Raw genomic sequence first — 18,393 nt, 5'->3', positions numbered from 1 at the left:
AAAAAAAAAAAAAAAAAAAAAAAAAAAAAAAAAAAAAAAAAATCTTCATCAAGATAACTGGCTCCACTGGAAAAATATAACAGAAGTAAGAGGAAGATTAAGCAGCAGGAAGTTACAGCAGCAAGTCTGGTGAAGAAGGCCTTAGGACACAAATGTTAGGCTATTTCCTGTCATACCTTGAAAATCTAAGCTCAATACTCATAGATCTAAAACTCACACATAAAAAGGACAGTAAGAAAAATTCATATAAGGATAAAGCCTCTGGCCTGTCAAAATGGGTCTCTGACTGGAGTAGTAATGAGAGGAACTCACAGAGTGTCAGCTGTTGCATCAAAATCATGGCTTACTGTGTCGACGTATAATTTCAAGGCACTCTAAATGTACCTTATATTAAGATATAATTAGCAGTTGTTAACTGCTATTTTTTAGAAAATAAAGTTAAATACCTGGCCCTTCACACCTGAGACCAAATCAAGTTCATTTGCTTTGAAATGTTAACTATCTGAACCAAATCCACTAAAAGGTATTCAGACCTATAATTTCTAAATCTGAAGTCTACAGATAATTAATTGTCACAAAACTGAGTAAAATTTCATAAATTTCCCTTTCCATCTTTGGAAAGGTTCAAAAGACAAGCTCAAAGTGTAAACTTAGGATAATAAAGGGTTAAGAAAGACTGATGAAATAAAAATGATGCTCATGTGTGAACCAGATGGAAACATCCCCTTTCTTCTACTACCTAGTACTAGATATCCAGGTCTAAGATGCAAAAGAGTATTTGACTGCATATCACCAAATAAATAAAATTTAAATGGAGAAAAAAAATAAATTAGTGTGATTTACAGTATTAGCCTTAAGCTTATATGAACAAGACAAATAATTACTTACACTGTGCTCAAAGGAAACAACAGGTTTTCCTAAACAAAACAAATCTGAACAATCAAAATGAAAACTATACAGAGAAAAGTTCAGCTGTCCCAAGTGATGATATCACCAGGTCAGTATTTTGCACCAAGCAGTAAACCTAGGATGAGGAGTTGCATTTTCTGACAGATTTTATACTCACAGCCTAAGAATACATTTATTGCAGAAATTATTACAAGATTTCAGAGACTTCATCCTAAATAAGAACTAGAATTTGCTTTGCATATAAATAAAATGAATCGAGAGCTTATACTCATAGAAAGTTGTGCTACAGCTGTCAGTAGATACTAACCTAGACGACATACACTGTTTTCAGCTATAGCTATGTATTTGTTACACTTTATTGTAGTATTGCTATCCTTAGCAACACCAGGACAACTCCTGCAGCAGCTCTTTTTTTTTTTTTTTTTTTTTTTTTTTTTTTCCCTCAGTAACTATTTCCTGGACTTTGTGATACCATGTGAATTTCCATTTTTACAGCCTTGATCACCACAGTGAGAAGAGTATAGATAATGAAATCAAACAGATTTGCTCGTTTGTCCTATTTTTAATTATTCAATTATTCTTTTTTGTAGAAGTGATTTATGTTTCACAAAGAGATGCACCTGATGAAAACATTTACACTTGAGGAGTGCAGGATTTAAGGAGAATCACCCTTGAAGCCAAATCTGTATGTCTGTATGAATGTCTGTAAGTCAAAGCGAGGAAGGGTTCAAAGATTGCGTGTTCCCAACTCATCTGCTCAGTTTCTGTGCTTCATTAAATAAAAGAATCTTACAGCAAGGAACTTAAAAAGAGACTGTTTACTGCCTGGTTGTATTTATACAGAATTTGATACACTTCTTTTAGCTAGAAAATGAAGTATTTTCAATAACTGTAAAAAACTCTGTACAGCTACAGGTGTCATCAATACCTTAATGAAAGCAATTACTTGAGTCACTTAATAAAATCCCATCCAGCAATGTAGTGCATTTCCCTTCTACTAGGCAGAATACAGGAGCTCTTACATACTGGCTGATTTGAAGCACTGAAAATCTATCCATTTAACTAACGAGCAGGAGAGTACACACCCTTTTCTGAGCTGTTTACATTATTCAGGGTCACTATATAAGCCAGCTGCCTTTACAGTTACCAGTTTTAATAAGGCTATAGACTCATAAGGAAATGGAAAGAAAGTTTTGCCTTCAAACTCTGCCGGGTTGCAGTTCCACAGGTTGTTACAGTAGCAGTATGCAGAGTGACTCCATTTCCTCATAGAAGGTTGCAGAAATGCCCAGTTGCTAAGTGGATAGGGTCCACTTTTATATATGGTTTTGCATAATATTTTTTGCCTGCAAAGGTTGTGTTGTAGTTTCTAATCTCATGGTGGCATTTTTATGAAGTTTTCATTGGGATCAGTGTTCCAAATAGGGAGTTGACTACTAGCATGCTGTAGGTACTAAGTCCATGCCAACCCCTGTGATAACTAGTTTGCATCCAGCTTGAATACAGGATTTACAAGCACTGGTGTGTTCCTGATGTCTTCAAATGTCCACACAGCACTGCTGCTACTCGCACACCAATCAGCCTTGTTTCAAATACATTCAGGTTTGAAAAAAACATCTGTGCAAAGTGATGCTCTCAGATTGTAAAGCGCTACCCACACGATGCACATGGTCTTCTCTCCAGAGACACGAGTGATTTTACTTCTTTACAAGTTTTTATGACATAAAAGCAGTCTCCTTCTTCCTCATAACCCAGAATGCCAAGTATAGAAAGAGAACTACCACTGGGGCAATTCTGCTCTGGCAGTTTCAGGAGAGGAGCAAGTAAGTTACAGTCTGAGGCTTGTGTGATTGTGCTCTGCATAACTCTTCAAAAAAAAAAGAGGAATGGGATCGCATTAACTTCAGTTAAGCCACTTGAGTACAAGCATCCCCAGAGCCCTATTTCTCTTATCTTCGCATAGACAAAGGTCCTTCAGGAAACTGTATTCATATTTCATCTTGCAAACCTTTCATGTTTCAAATAAAAACCAGTCCAAAGTCTAAGCACAAAGTGAGAATTTAAATAATACAAATCAGCAGGCAACATATTACAAGACAAACAGGAACAATAAATACAGATAATGTTACCATTCATGTGGAAGCTACGTGTTAATCACCTGTTTCCACAAACCCTGGTGTGGTTTACAAGCCGGACTACTTTGAGGTATACCAAAACAGCAGATCAAATCCAAGGAATTCACAAGAGAACCACAAAGCCCTAAACAGGTTTCTGCATTCGCTTTCATAACAATGATGCTTCAACTTCTGGATCAAATTGGGATTTTACACTATTGCACTCTTACCTTCGCTGCTGTCTCTTCATAATTTAATTTTATAAGGTCTCTTGCAATGTGTACTAGCTAGAAACAGAAGCAAGTTTATATAATACCACTGCTAGGAGTATGGAAGTTTACATCTGTAATCTAACAACCAGAGTCTTTGGTAGAGGTAACTCTCACGTAGCTTATGCAATGTGGTAGACAACAGGCATACAGGAGACAATAGTGCAGAACAACCTAATTAGCAGAGGGACAGCACAAATCAGCCAGTAAACACAGCCAAATGCAGGCTGAGACTTGCTGAGGCTCAGACAGAGCTGCTCAGAGCTTTGACTTGCTGAAAAACACCAGATATAGCCCCAGACTAGCATGACCAAGACACCATTGTATCCAAAGCATTTACTCTCTAGTTACTACTTCTATTTCTGAATCGAAAACACAGACACACACACACACACCCCTCCACAAAATATATTTTCATGATTTCCCATACTGAATTACTTTTTTTCCCCAAATTTGTGTCCTTGGAGATCTAGACTAGATCATAATTATACTCTTGCGAAAATTTATCTGGCAGAGGCACATCAAGATTCCTTCCTGTAAAACTCCTACAGCAAAGCATGATGCTTAAGATAAGCTGTAACAAGCATACTAAATCCTGATAGTGGAAAAACCCTGTTCACATGTAGGAACAACTTCTACCAATTCATGATGGAAATTTTCTAAAAAGAAAACTATTCCTTGAAGTAAATAAACAGTAACAATAAATGATCAAAGTTTGTGCAGGAATTAATACAAGCATTTCATTTGAAACTAGGTTGTTCTGTTTTGTGATAAACACAGATAAGATTTACCACATATAACTTGAATGGCAACTTTTCTAATTAGTTGTGATTTGGAGGGAAGTTTTGTGATAGCAATACCGACCACAGAAAGAAAATCCACGTCTGCCCAGAGCATTAATTTGATATATTACCTCTTTTTAATGCACAGCATTATACCAGAATAGGGTGCACTAAATCAAAGCAATGCCTACTTTACTCACATAGGTGTAGCTTGGAAAACTACTTCATGAAAAAACACAGAACAAGGAAATAAAAGACCATAACCATACATTAAGTAAGGTTTTGTTTGTTTTAGTTACTTGAGCATTGTTTCCCGAATCTGCTAGCATCAGCTAAAGCCAAAAGTTCAAATCCAGGCTTTTCCAAACTATCCCCTGAATTCAGTACAATTTTTTAAAAATTACTTTTACAATCCTTTTCTCTACACAATTATGACAACGTGAGATTTGAATCCTCTAATGTGATCTGACTCTCAGATATCTCTGGGCTGCAGGATCTCTTTGTTCAGGCATCAAGTGAAAGAAATAAAACAGGTTTGGGACAGATATCAGAAGTAACACAGTCACATTTACAAGGCCCTGACACAATTGGCATTGATGTTAATCTGGAAACTCAAAGGATGACCAACAAATAAATGCAAAACCTTTTCCAAGCAGACCCATGGGAGGGATGGTATTCAGGGTGCACTCCATGACACTGCCACTCACTTGTGCAAAGTCTGACCCAATTCTGTCTGTCTCCACTCCTATCTTGGATTACTGATAAAACCATACTCTCAATTATCCTGGCTTTAAGTTGTCTATTTTTTCCTTTATCCCTTACCACCTGCAATTAAATATTGCAGCATTTGTCAGTCAGTGCTGCAGAATTAATAGTAATCAACATAACTGAAAACAAACCCATCATCATAAACACTGATCTATGAAAACAGATCTATTGTGATCCTGACATCTGATTTTACCTCCTGATGCACTTTGGAAAAGAGAAGGAATGGATAAGTAGATATAATTCTTAATAAATAACCTTAACTCAAGTGAAATAAAAACTACTTAGATTCCTATGATCATGTAAACATTGTTTTTCCCACTTGAGCCAAAAGTGCAGGAATCTGAAAAACGCTAAGTGACATAAAACCACATAATAACACATGGAATTAAAGAATTCTTGAGCAGAGACAGAATTCAAGCTGATGATAGGGAGAAAAATCTTTCTAGTAGAGGGGCTTCTACTGTTCATCATTCCATGCCCACTACTGCACACGTACAAATGTCACAACCACACAAAATTCTTCCTCCACATTACTAGAGACCCTGCTATCCTGGGCAGACTGACTCGAACAGACTTCTGAGAATCACAGAAAAGTTTGCTGAAGGGCCCTCTGGAGATGATCACCTCAGCATTCTGCTTGAAAATGGTCTGTCACCAGTGCTAGATTGGGTCATCCACAATTTGGACTGGTGAGCCTTGGAAGTTTCCAAGGAGAAATTCCACTAACATGTTATCCAGGAAGGTAGAAGTCTTCACTTCCTGCTGAAAAATTTATAGCTGTTTTACACAGGCACAAAGTTTATTCTTGCTGAATTTCATGAAATTGTTGTTACAGAGGTCAGGCGTCTCAAAGACCAGATGAATTTCTACCACTTGATTTATTAAACTCTCTCCTGCCTTCATAACACAATCTACAAATTTTTATAATGGACATTCTATCTTACTATCTAGATAATTGTCAGATACAAAGTACTGACTGATCCCTCACAGGCCACTTGTTGGTGACAACAATGAAACAAGAGAGCAACTGATGGCTACCTTTTGAATCCAAATATCCAGGCAATTTTCAGTCTATCCAACAAATGTATACTTTCAATTAATATTCCAAAACTTCCTTAGTGAATACATCCCACTGAAGTCAGGGAATGCTATATCCACTGATGCCCCCTCATCTGCATGGTCAGTGCAAAAGGCACTCAAGCATGATTTGTTCTTGGCACACCTGACTTGACCGTTCCCAATGACAATCCCATCCTTCACATTTGAAAAAAAATTACAGGCAGATGTGATTCACAATATTTCTACAGGTGGTGATAAGGCTGACTGCCCTGTAGATCCTCAGCTTCACCTTCTTATTCTTCTTAACAATGAATGAAATTATAGCTTTTTTCTAACCTTCAGAGATCTCCCTGGCATCTTGTTTCATAAGAAAAGCTGCACTGCAATTCCATCACCCATGTCTCAGCATCCTAAGATAAATCCTATCCATCGTGATGAATTTGAATACAATCAGCTTTTCTAAGTATTTCTCAAGGATAAAGTATCCTCCACTTGCTGTACAACACTGCTCGATTATGTTTCTTTAGATAATCTTTGTTTCTGTACAAAAATCACATTTGGAATAGAAATGTATTGCACCTCTCACTTACCGTGCTACACTGCAAGAAAGGTCATCTCTTCCTGGCACATTCAGTTCCATACCAGTTGGGCTCTGAGAAAATGGTATTTATCCTCACCTCATCCTCTTACAACATCAAAGCACTCTTACCTCAGTCTTAATGGGCAATCATCTAGCAATAAGTATCTTTCACAAGCAGCCAGGGATACTGGAAAAAAAAGAAGCAAAATCTCTCTCTAGTTCACTAGAGCAATAATGCATGTGAAGGGAGAACAGGGAGTCTAGAAATACCCACAAGCGAGAAGAAAACTTTTGATCATACCCTTAACAGTATCTTCAAATGAAGAAACATAGTAGTGCACCATTCTAACATATGAGCTCATACTTGCCTACCAGGAATAAAATTACTAGGCTACATTTAGATTCTGCAAAGATGTAGCTTCTCTAAGGGAAGGAAGGAAATTCACTAAGAGTCCCCTTCACTGCCCTAATAAACCTGTAAGGAAAGCTTCCTGAATGTTCACTACACAACTGCTACGTATCCTTTTAAACCTAATTTATGAGGGACTTCAATCGGTTGAAGACACATCACTAGTTGCTTCCGAGTCAAGATATTAGAAGACCCGGATATTCACTATGACATTGCCTTCCAGATGTCTAAAAACAAATTCCATCTGTTCTGTTACCAATAACCAGTACTAAGTTAGAACAAGAGATGCCAAGCCCTTTACACAGTATAAGGTGCTAGTCCTTACACTATGTTTTAATACAACACATTTATACTGTGTTAAAGTGCGTAGTTATTGGTCACAGTGAAATAGAAAACAGATGCAAAGCACCATCTTTCTCTTCGCTGAGGATATAGCAGACCTCTGTATTTGTGACTTGAAATCTACCACGTCTACCTGGTTTCCAGAGATTACTCGCATCCTTTGCTCCGCTCCCTTTGCTTTTGAGTATTACTATTGCAGCACTAGACAAGAAATATGCATATGGGCATACAAAGAAAGTACAAATGAAACAGACAAACATATTAACTAATACATTCTGGCAGAAAACCTTCTCAAGATGATACAGACTACTTTGTTCGTGACCCAGCATACTTTGTTCTTATGAATCCAACAGAACTGTGAGATATATTAGGATAAACATGAAAATTACACAAAGAAAAGAACATATATGCCCCGGCTAAAACTACATCAAGTATTTTTTTGTAATATATTAGATGGCTGATGTAAACAATGAAGAAACATTCAACTCAAGGTACTGTCTCCTACAGATGCTGGTTTACAACCTCATGTACTGGAAGATAAAGACGACACTTTATTTTTCAGTCACATTTGTTCAGAAATTGCTTTTTAAATAAGACATGGTAAGTATTCAAACTGGACAAAGTAATGAGCTTGACTGCAGAGCTCCCTCTCCTAGTGAAAAATTTGAAAGAAGAAAGTATGAAAAAAATGGCTTCTTTAAAGATGAGGCAGTAAAGTATGATCTTTTCATCACAGATTTATTCCTGGCCTTAAATCTTCCTCAACATTCTGACTTCAAAGCAATTATCAAAGGCATATAATATCTCTGTTGGTGAAAATGAAATGTTCTGGTTTGGTAAGATTTTTGCATCATACCTTACAGAAAACACAACAGCTACTTACGAGACACTAGTGAAAATTGTCATTTTGTGTAATACGAAGAGCGCCTAATTACTTCATTTTTCAGAATAAGAGCGGCATAGAATCACAGAATGGTTTGAGTAGGAGAACAACTTAAGGATTCTCTAGTGCCAGCTTCCCTGCCACAGGCAGGGTCGCCAACCACTAGATGAGGCTGCCCAGAGCCCCATCCAGCCTGGCCTTGAACGCCTCCAGGAATGGAGCATCCACAGATTCTCTCAACAATCTGTTCAGGTGCCTCGTCACTCTCTGAGTAAAGATATTTTCCTAACATCTAACCTAAATTGTCTCTGTTTCAGTTTAAAGCCATTCCCTCTTGTCACACTTTGAGAGTGTAAAATGTTGGCTACCACCCCACGTGTAAGCTCTCTTCAAGTACTGACAGGCCACAATGAGGTCTCCCCAAAGTCTTCTCCCTCTATGCTAAACCAGACCAACTTCCTTAACCTTTCTACACAGAGGTGCTCCAGCCCCTTGGTCTTCTTTGTGGCCCTCCTCTGAACCTGCTCCAATAGCTCCACATCACTGTTATGCTGGGGCCCCAGGCACAGAGGCAGTACTCGAGATGGAGCCTCAGAAAGGCAGAGCAGAGGAGGAACATCCTTGCCCTGCTGACCACCCCTCTTTTGATGCAGTCCAGGACACTACTGGCCTTCTAGGCTGCAAGTTCACACAGCAGGCTCACGACCAGCTTTTCATCCGCCACATTGCAATGAGAATTAAATGTTAGTGAGAACTACACTCCTTGTTTTTTGTTAAATAAAATTATTTTGCATCAGAAGGTAATAACTTCCTCACTTTCAAGGACTCAGTCAATGATGAAAACTCTGGCAATGAACATTACCCTTTTACTCTTCAACATGACTACTCATATCTTAAGGTGAACTATGGAGAGTTATATGTGCTAGCCTACAGCCTTTAATAACGAGAGTTCAAAACTGTATTCAACTTCAAGAGTAAAGCAGAAACAGTCACAAAGAAATCCATCCTCCCTCACTATTAACTAGACAATAAGGTCTGAGGGAAATCTAGTCTTGCAGAAAGGATGACAGAAAGGTGTTCAGAATTAAATATACAGCTATATACTATTTGAAAGAACTGCAGTAATATAACAATAACAGGCAAAGGCCTTCTGAGAGGAACTAGACAACTATGACCTCCCCACATACTTGCACTGCTGCAGTATGAGCAGCTAAAGCAGATTTATATAGTTACTGCCTTGCTGCCAAACCAGAGTTTACTTTTGCACGTGTGCTTGGTTTACCAGTATCATTGCTGATTAGAGTCCAGAGATTTCATACTTAAATACAAGATGTTATTTCATCATCTTGGAAGCGTGCAGTTTTATCTGATCCCTGACCTGCATGCCAAAAAAAGTTCATCAGCAGTAAGCAGCATCTAATCAGTTCTTGAAAACCCCTGAGCTTGACAAAGCTTTAGGCTTTCCAGTGAAAGACTATTCAGCTTTACTCTCTGTAAAAAAAACAGGATTGCTTGAATCTCACTTTGTATATGGCCCAGTACAAAAATTCACTAGAAAAACTGGACCAAACACTCAATGTCTTATGTACGGGAAACAGCAGTACCCCAGAAGAGAAAGCATTTCTCTGCCTATCAACTAACTCAGACCTGTAGCAAACAGCAGTGCACGGGATTTGAGTCACACGCATGTGAAGCACTGGTTTTAGTATAAATATAAAACAGCTTCAGAACATGGTGAACATGGGCTAAATTCTATTCCCAGTTCCTTCATACATAAATAGCTGTTACCAGACATCACATAGCAATGACCAGCGATAGGCCAAAGTGAAGGTGAAGCCACACACCTCAGACAAAAATCAGTCTTTAAGAACACAGACTCCCCATCTTTTCTGTGTGCTAGATAGTAGAATGAGGCAAAAGAACAAAACAAAATGCCTGAGAGAAAACACACTGGTTAGGAAATACGGGAAATGAAAAAAATATTAGCCAAAACAGACATCAAGATCCAACACCTCCCATCAAATCAATATATTATTTAGGATTTTCAGCATTTCCTAAAACTTTGAATTGAGGCATATGTAACAAACCAATGGCTGCTTTGAGAATACGTGGGAAAGGCAGTAGCCACTGAACAGAATCATAAGAATGAAGACAACTCAGAAATACAACTACACATGGTTTTATGGTTAAAAACACTAGTTACTTGCAGAACTCTGAAAGTTTTTCAACGAATTCACAGGTTTGCTACTGTATTTATGCACAAGATTTAATGACTGAGTTGATGTGTACAATAGAGCATGGCACAAACAGCCTGATATCTGTGCACTCCAAGCCATCTCTGTAAGTGTTGCCAAGACAATTTCATTTAAAAGGCAGAGAGTTTCACTGGCACTTTGTGCCACACCAGTTGGGTATAAATACATTCAGCTTGTTCTGGAGTATCTAATAGAGATAAAAGCAATGGGCACTTGAAAGAGGTCACCAGTAGAAGACAGAGTCATTCAACGTCTATAACATCTTGATCTGGCATCTCATTTCCCCCTTCAAATGGCAAACTGAAGGACTCCACAGGAAAACAACAAAGCAATAGTGTACGTACATTACTGGGAAAAGATCATGGGGCAAAGAGCTATACCCTGAAAAGACCAGCTGTAGTCCACAGAAATGGATTTAGCGAGTGCAATATTAGACTATGTGACTATCAGATCCCTGGGTTTGCATAAACAGAGATCTTGTCAAAAAAAACAAGCATATTCTGCAGCATCAGAAGTAAAGCAGTGAGGCTGCATATATGTGAAGTAAAGGATGTCTAAAGGTATAATTCTGTCACATTCCATTTAGAAATGTGACTATGTGAAAGTCTGAGTGCCTTGGTAATGACCTGCAAACACAGCTTCTCCAAAAATTTTTTCGGTCCAACAAAGAACTCAGGGACTTCAGGGCACTGACATTCAACTCAGTAACCAAAGGAAATCTAGAAGCAGTCCCTAGCCTGTGATGCTCCCACAGCATAAAGCCAGAAGCAATGAAGTAGCTGATGTCACTGCATGCAGTAGAATTTTTGCTAAGGACTGCTTGTGTAACAAAGCTTCACCCTCAAAAATTGTCCTCTAAGTTATTTTTAAACAGAATTGAATCATATAATCCATTTCAGATCAGCTGATAACCAAAGTCAGTCCTGTTCACAGTATGAACAACATCAGAAAGCACTTTATGTTGGAAATGCAAGTTCTCTCCCCCTACAGAGAACAAATACTTCTCTAGCTCCCCATGAGAAATACATACATATCATGAAGGAACTTCAGAAGAAACGTATTTGGTTTTATACTTAAAGATTTTTAATGCTAATTCCAAATAAGACTATACGTTGGTGAATAAGCAATGACAGGTGGTAAAAGCAGATGGTTTTGAAAAGATCTGCAGCAGTCCCTGGCTCTGCTCTTCTACTGACTCAGCTTGATGCTGGCAGAAAAAGTGATTCCCCATCTCTTCTCTCCCTGTCTCACTAAAGAAAATCAGCAACTGCTGACCTCACCGGCTGCCACAGAGCCAGGACAGGATCAGCAGAGCATACTTGTTCATTTTCTTCATCCCACCTCCAGACCTCTTCGGCCTCACTACAGAAGCCCCGCCTGTTTTAAGCCACTGATGAAAGCTAGCTAACCATCACAGAATCATAAAGGTTGCAGAATACCACTAAGATCATCCAGGCCAACCATCAACCCACCATTATGCCCACTAATGATGTCACTCCGTGCCACATCTACACATTTCTCAAACACCTCTATGGATGGTGACCCCATTGCCTCGTTGGGCAACCTGTACCTCATCACTCTTTTTGTGAAGAAATTTCTCCTAATCAACCTGAATCTTCCCTGGTGCAACTTAAATATATAACTTCTTGTCCTATTGCTAGTTAGCTGGGAAAAGAGGCCAATCCCTACCTTGCTACAATCTCTTTTCAGGTAGTTGTAGAGAGCAATTAAGTCTCCACTGAGCCTTGTCTTCACCAGACTAAACACCAATTCCCTTAACAGCTCCTCATAAGACTTGTGCTCCAGCCCCTTCACCAGCTTTGTTGCCCCCTCTCTGGGCATTCTCCAGGGCTTCAGTGTCCTTCTTGCAGCCAGAAGCTCAAAAGAGATGTGAAACATTGTCTACATCACATCTTTGCACGGAACTAGTTTGATATAATCTCAATATAACCCTTACTTTCATTTTCTGTTTTATTAAACAGTATAACTGTATTATTTGTTGAGAACTTTTCCCTTACTGACCACCTAAGGTTTGAGGTTGCTTTTTTGTTTGTTTTTTAAAAAGTAACAACACTGCAATCACTTTACACTTTCATGATTTTGCTCACAATATCAAGGCAACTTCTGAAGGAATATTATAGAGACAGTACTGACACTACAATGTATCCATATAGAATGCCCCTTGCATAAGAAAAAGCCCTCCTAAATAAGCTACTGCAAAATAAATCTACATTCTTTACAGGACCAGAAATAAAATCAGGAAATCTCTTTCCTTCAGGCAACAGGTTTTGCAGCTATTTTCAGAAAAGCAAAACAAAACAAAAAAGGGAGTTTTCAGTGCAGCTCAGCAGAAAACAATTGAGCTAAACACAAGAGCTTATTCATAAATAAGCACAACACATCTTTTTCTGTAGGAATGGAGAAAACCCAGTATCCTACATGGTTTCCAGTCACTTGTAACTGCCTAAACACAGATACGCACAAAGCAAAACACATCTACAAGCAACTCTTACAAAAGACAGCTAATAAAAGCTTAGAACTCGACACAATCACAGACAAATTACAGGTATTTTTGCTAAACCTTTAATATGCCTCATTCTTTAACAAAAAGTAACATAACCAAGAATTTGAGGGTGAGGGGATTTCCAGCCTCCAGTAATTAGCAATACAAAATTAATTATATGCCTACATACAGAAGATTCTACTACTATTTCACTATGTAAACGCCTAATTAACTGTAACTTTGACACTGTAGTCTAAGTATATCATTCAAAGACAACTACATTTTCTAAAGAAAGCTTGAAAGCAATATTTAGATCAGATTTTTTAAATTAATATTTTTTTTTTTAAAGCCTGTCTATCTTGGAAGGTATTAAAAACATGAGTTACAGGCTTTGTTGTGATAACAAATGAAAATGAACTTTTGCCAGCTGTAGGTGGGTTATCAGGGAGGGCTTTGATGCTACAATGCGTGGTTACCCATGGCAGTACTGCACAATAATCCATCTCAACTGACTCACAGAAGACCAAAAGTTCTGAGGAAACAACAAATTCAGGCAACACTGCCCCATGACTGGTTCTGTGGCCTTGATCATCCTGTGCCAAGAAATAATCATCATAGCAACAATTTGTAAGTCTGAGCCTCATTAGCCCAGTACAGCAAAGTACAGAACAGCAGAGACATACTGCAGCTAAAGAAGTCTGCAATTTAAATATAGGATAAGTGGGTTTGCAAGCAACAGCAGCAGAACTGACTCAAAACCTACATTCAGAGATCTGCATCTGGAGCACAGGAAGGCAATGTTTTTAGCATGCTACAGTGAGGCCCTACTGCCTTCAAGGGCACAGCTATTTACAAAAACCTTTTGTCCTTTGAGTTTCTTCTTTTACTAGCTTCACCAGGCCCTCACAGGGTGTAGCTACACAAGTGGACAATGGTTAACAAATTCTCTCTTCATCCTCTTAACAGGCCAGATGCAAGCAAAACCCAATCAGGAAAGCATACAGAATCGTTAAATGGGACAGGGCAAGCTCATTACACTATAGTACAATCATCTCTAGTCTGGGATTCCTCTTATGAGGAACACTGAGAGGACTGGCCTGCGCTTTCCAACAGCACATCTCCATTGACTTTCAGTCAGACACTGAATCAGTGCCAGAATGCATCCAGCCAACAGCAACAAGAATGGATTTGCGTGTGGCCACAAACGATAGCACCAGCGCAAGTGAAAGATGAGGAACTTGCAGCCAGAGGCAATGTGGGCAGGTTGACCCTCCAGCAGCAGCCTACATTTGTGGTAAATTAAAATGACCACAGAATTACACTGTTTGCCTTACTGAGAGGCATATCTTGCTGACCTTCAACACCAGCTTCACTTTTGTACAGATGAAGAACATACGCCCAAGGCAAGAACTACCTTTATACAACAGCTTGTTGTACCAGGGAAGTCAGCATGCTTTGATCAGCGCTTACTTCTAAGTATGTTTATAGATAACCAATTCTTTGAACTGCCTACTACTAACAGCTTAGATAGCATTAGTTTCATTGGATGATCAAACTGGCATTTCTTAAGACTATTTTTTGGTCCCAAAAGCTTTGGGGATAAGAAAATTTGCAGTTTTAAATAGTAAAAATGGGATAATAATGCAGTTACAGAACAATGCTAACATTATCCCCAACATTTCCCTATTAACACAGCGAAGCAAAATAACACTATTAGCAATATTCCCCAGGTAAGAAAAGCACTCAGTGGCTTCCTCATCTCCACAGCATCACCCTTTGTCTTCTACAAACTACCCATATCTGTGATACCAACAATAAATTTAGTTTCTCTTCCCCTTCCCTATTTTAAAAGCTGTTGGTTATTTTTTCCCCTTTTTCATTATTCCCTCATTCACGTAATTTTAATGTATCAAAGGGATAGATCGTCTGCCTTTAGAAAAAATAATCTTAACTGGTAAGAATTAGTAATTTTGCAGGTGAAAAGGAAAAATTTCAAAAGTTTCTTACAGCGTAACATCGCAGACTGACCTGCTGGAATTACACTCTGTTTTAGGAACTGAAGATAGAAGCATCAGAGTTTACTGAAGATATCAACTACTCATTCATGTTCCTCTGCTGTACCATGCCAACCAAATGCCTTTGGTCACATAATCCATATTTATTAATACAAACCTCGCACTCTCTCATCACCAATGTTCTCCATGCCAGCAGTCCTACATCGGAACAATACCCTCCACCCAGCCAGCTCTGATAAGCCGTGTCTGCCAAATCTGAACTGACTTCAGAGAAACCATTGGAAGTTTATAAAGCTGCTAATTTTATGCTTGTTAGCAGGTAATTCCCTACTTACTACCTTTCCATCAGTCTCTCTCCAGCTGTTTTTCCTCTCTTCTTTTCCTTTCCCCTTCTCCCCCCTCCCCCCAAAAAATTCTACAGGTTTTCCTTACTCAGGCTGTTACACTATTTTCAAGCTGTTAAGCACTCTTAAAAAATGCTTTTCCCTATGACTCATCTAAACAAACCTTAATAGGGATTAGAACTGGAACCCAAATTGGCAGAAATTAAGAACTTGTAGCTTTGTTACAGTATCAGATGTGATGTATCCTTAAACATCCTCTAAATATAAAGAAAGGCTAGCTTATATCTGCTATTGCTTCATGTTTAATTCAGATACCTTTGAACGAGTGCAGCTCTCCCCATCCCATCCGCCTCCAAATTTTCTATGTTTTATGGAGAATAGAGACAAATACCCCAAAACACAGAGGGAAAGTTTTAAATTGTTGTTTCTACAAAATTATAGTGGAAGATTAAGGCACTGGAGATTTAGGTAAAAATAGGGATTCTACAGCTCCACTGAAAAAAACTATCTATAGTTTTCAAAACTGTGTAATTACTTTAAAGTGAAGATGAGCATATTACACAGTCATGAACAAAACGTGAATTTTTCCTTTTTAAGAACATTACAGATAAGCAGAAAAAATGATGATGGCTTTGATAAAGTAGATGCAAATGAAAACAAACTCCAGTAGCATCTTTCTCAACTGACATAAGCTTCTTATCAAGTGGAGAGAATGCATGCACATGCAGGAAGTTGTGCTCTGAAGCAACATGGGCATTGGGATTCTGATAGGCTACCTTTGGGATTACTGCATATTTCAATTTTACTCTTATGCTAATTTAAATTTGAGTGAACTACAGCAGATATGGACTTGGGAGTAGATTTCTCCAGCCTATTAATAAATTTCACTGATGTTAAAAATAAGGTCCAAAATATTTCTTTTGACTGAATCTGTGCTGAGATATTTCTGGGCGAATCAACTTCTGTTTCATTGCAAGGTAATGTTGTGTCATTAGTTATTTGTCTCTCTAGTAATGGCCTTAAAAGGCTCCGAGGCAAACATGTAAAAAGTAAATTGTTCTGAGTAATAACATTACTGCAAAGAGCTGTAGGAGATGAGGTCACATGTCTCTAGTATCTAGAAACCTGGGGAGATCCTCACAGGATCCTGCAATGAAATTTGGGTTAAATCTTCATGGTATGTGGGTGGGCAGCAGGGATATCCAGTAATTTCCCAATCAAGAAACAAAACAGCAGTAAGTTTCAGAACAAGACCTCTTAATACAGTTAGAAGTCTATCACTGTCTAACACTATACTCTTTTCTTTTTTTTTTTTTTCCCCCTCAAATGTAGGGCCTAATAACAGGAAAACTAAAATGGCAAGCCTCCCATTAAACTGCATTAGAGTTTCTCTATTTATTTATTTACCGACAGCACTGCGTTCCGAAACAGCCCTATGCAGAGCAAACCTCGCTGTGAAACAGCGCAGGAACCGTTTGCCTCACTCCTCATCCGTAGGGCTGCGCCCCGGCTTCAACTTCCCCAGCGAGAAGCGAGAGCTACGTAGAGGCTCGGGCCTCCGCTCCACCGCGGCACCACACAGCACCAGGGGCTGCCCGGGGGCCCGCGCTCCCCGCCCAGCGCGGCCCAGAACGGCCCGGCTCCCGCAGCGGCGGGGGCTGCAGCCGGCCCAGCCCCACTCCCCCCGGCCGACTCCCGTTCCCGAGTCACGTCAGCCCTTCACAGCCTGGCCTCCTCATCTTCTCCCCACCCTATTTCTTTTCCTTATTACTATTATTTTTAACATTTCTGCTTCCTTCTCGTGCCCCTGGCGGCTCGTTACCTTCGGTTCCCGCTTCTCCAACCAATTCCCGTCTGCAAACCGCTGCCCCCACCTTCCCTAACACGTAAGCAACTCCCGGCAAAGAAAAGGAGGCGGTGGAGAAAGGAGGAAAAAAAAAGATTATAAAAAATTTTAAATCTCTCCTCCCCTTCTGGGTTTTATACTATATATCCGGCCGAGGGAGGGAGGAGCAGACTCTGCGCCGTCTTTTCCTTCACCGCCTCTCGGAGCTGGGGTGGAGGGCTCAGGCCGCCGGGGCTCCGCTCCTCCACAGTGGGAATCTACTGGGGGTGGGCGAGGAGACATCCCAGGCCCCACATTCAGGCCACCCCGTCTCTAGCCTCCACAGCCCACGGCGTCGCCTCCTCTCCGCGCCCGCAACCCGCCCGCAATGCCACCAGGCATCAGTAGACAGTACAAGCAAAGGCTCTCCCCGCAGCTCCTCTCCTTACCGGGATGGCGGGGCTCCGCTGCCAGCTCCGAGCTGCCCGTGGCGCACGAGGTGAGCAGCAGCTCCTCAGCGCCTCCCCGAGCCCCTTCCTGTCTTCTACTCTTGTCCTCCTCCCACCCGGCAGTGGCGCGGTGCTGGGATGGGGTCCTAAAGGCTAGAGAAAATCACGGGGGAGGGGTAAGTCCAACTGTTCCTACACCGGCCTCTGAAGTACAAAGAACGGTGTTCCCTCGTCTGCTTAAAGTCCATCTATTTGGCTCTGCATTTAAAATGATGAGGAAGAATGTCGTGGCGCATTTGTCATTCAACTTGCGTTGCAGCTATTAAGAAGAAAAATGAAGAGATGTACAACCTACCTACTCAACCACAAATGCTGGTTTTCTCATTCCAGCTACTAAAGATATGTATCAGAAAGATCTTTTCAACCCGATTTGTGAATAAGCAAGAAGTGATGCTTTTATATGGATCATCACGCAGCGTGTACAAGCGTTAATTAATTTAACAAGAATGTGTTTGTCTATTTACCATCATCAGTTTATTAGCACTGAAAAAAAAAGCCCCAGAAACATTAGGTAAGGTGATCACTACTGACTGAATCAGTACCAGCACTAAGCAGACCTCCAGAGGGAGAGGGATTACATGCTGCACTCGCAGCTGCAGTTCTTTTGTTTCTACTGCCATTCTTGAGATGTTTAAAGGCTGCAGGTGCCTGCCATTTGTCAGAAAGCTTCCTGAGCATGTGTTTGCATGCCTGGGTGTTACTAGTTAAGCTTTAAAACTAGCTGGAGTCTCTAAAGGGTTTTCATCTCATTCTGCCTAGCATCTATGCAATATGCATTTTGCTACTCTTACTATAATGTTGAGCTGTAATCTAAGTATAGGGCTCTT

General features: G+C 39.9%; 1 protein-coding gene across 1 annotated transcript in view; it reads right to left on the bottom strand.

Moving 5' to 3' along the window:
• The window catches only part of FAR2 (fatty acyl-CoA reductase 2), a 134,077-nt gene extending 116,945 nt beyond the window's left edge, over nucleotides 1-17,132 (bottom strand). The window contains exon 1 of the mRNA XM_042890418.1: nucleotides 17,055-17,132. The gene's annotated coding sequence lies outside the window, so the exon portion shown is untranslated. The remainder of the gene's footprint in view (nucleotides 1-17,054) is intronic.
• Nucleotides 17,133-18,393: the final 1,261 nt, after the last annotated feature.

The sequence above is a fragment of the Lagopus leucura genome, unplaced genomic scaffold (genome assembly GCF_019238085.1).
Source record: "Lagopus leucura isolate 7727_CA_CO unplaced genomic scaffold, USGS_WTPT01 Super-Scaffold_100159, whole genome shotgun sequence".
NCBI classification, from domain to species: domain Eukaryota; kingdom Metazoa; phylum Chordata; class Aves; order Galliformes; family Phasianidae; genus Lagopus; species Lagopus leucura.
The sequence above is the reverse complement of the archived record's forward strand: the minus strand, read 5'-3'. Positions and strand labels throughout refer to the sequence as shown.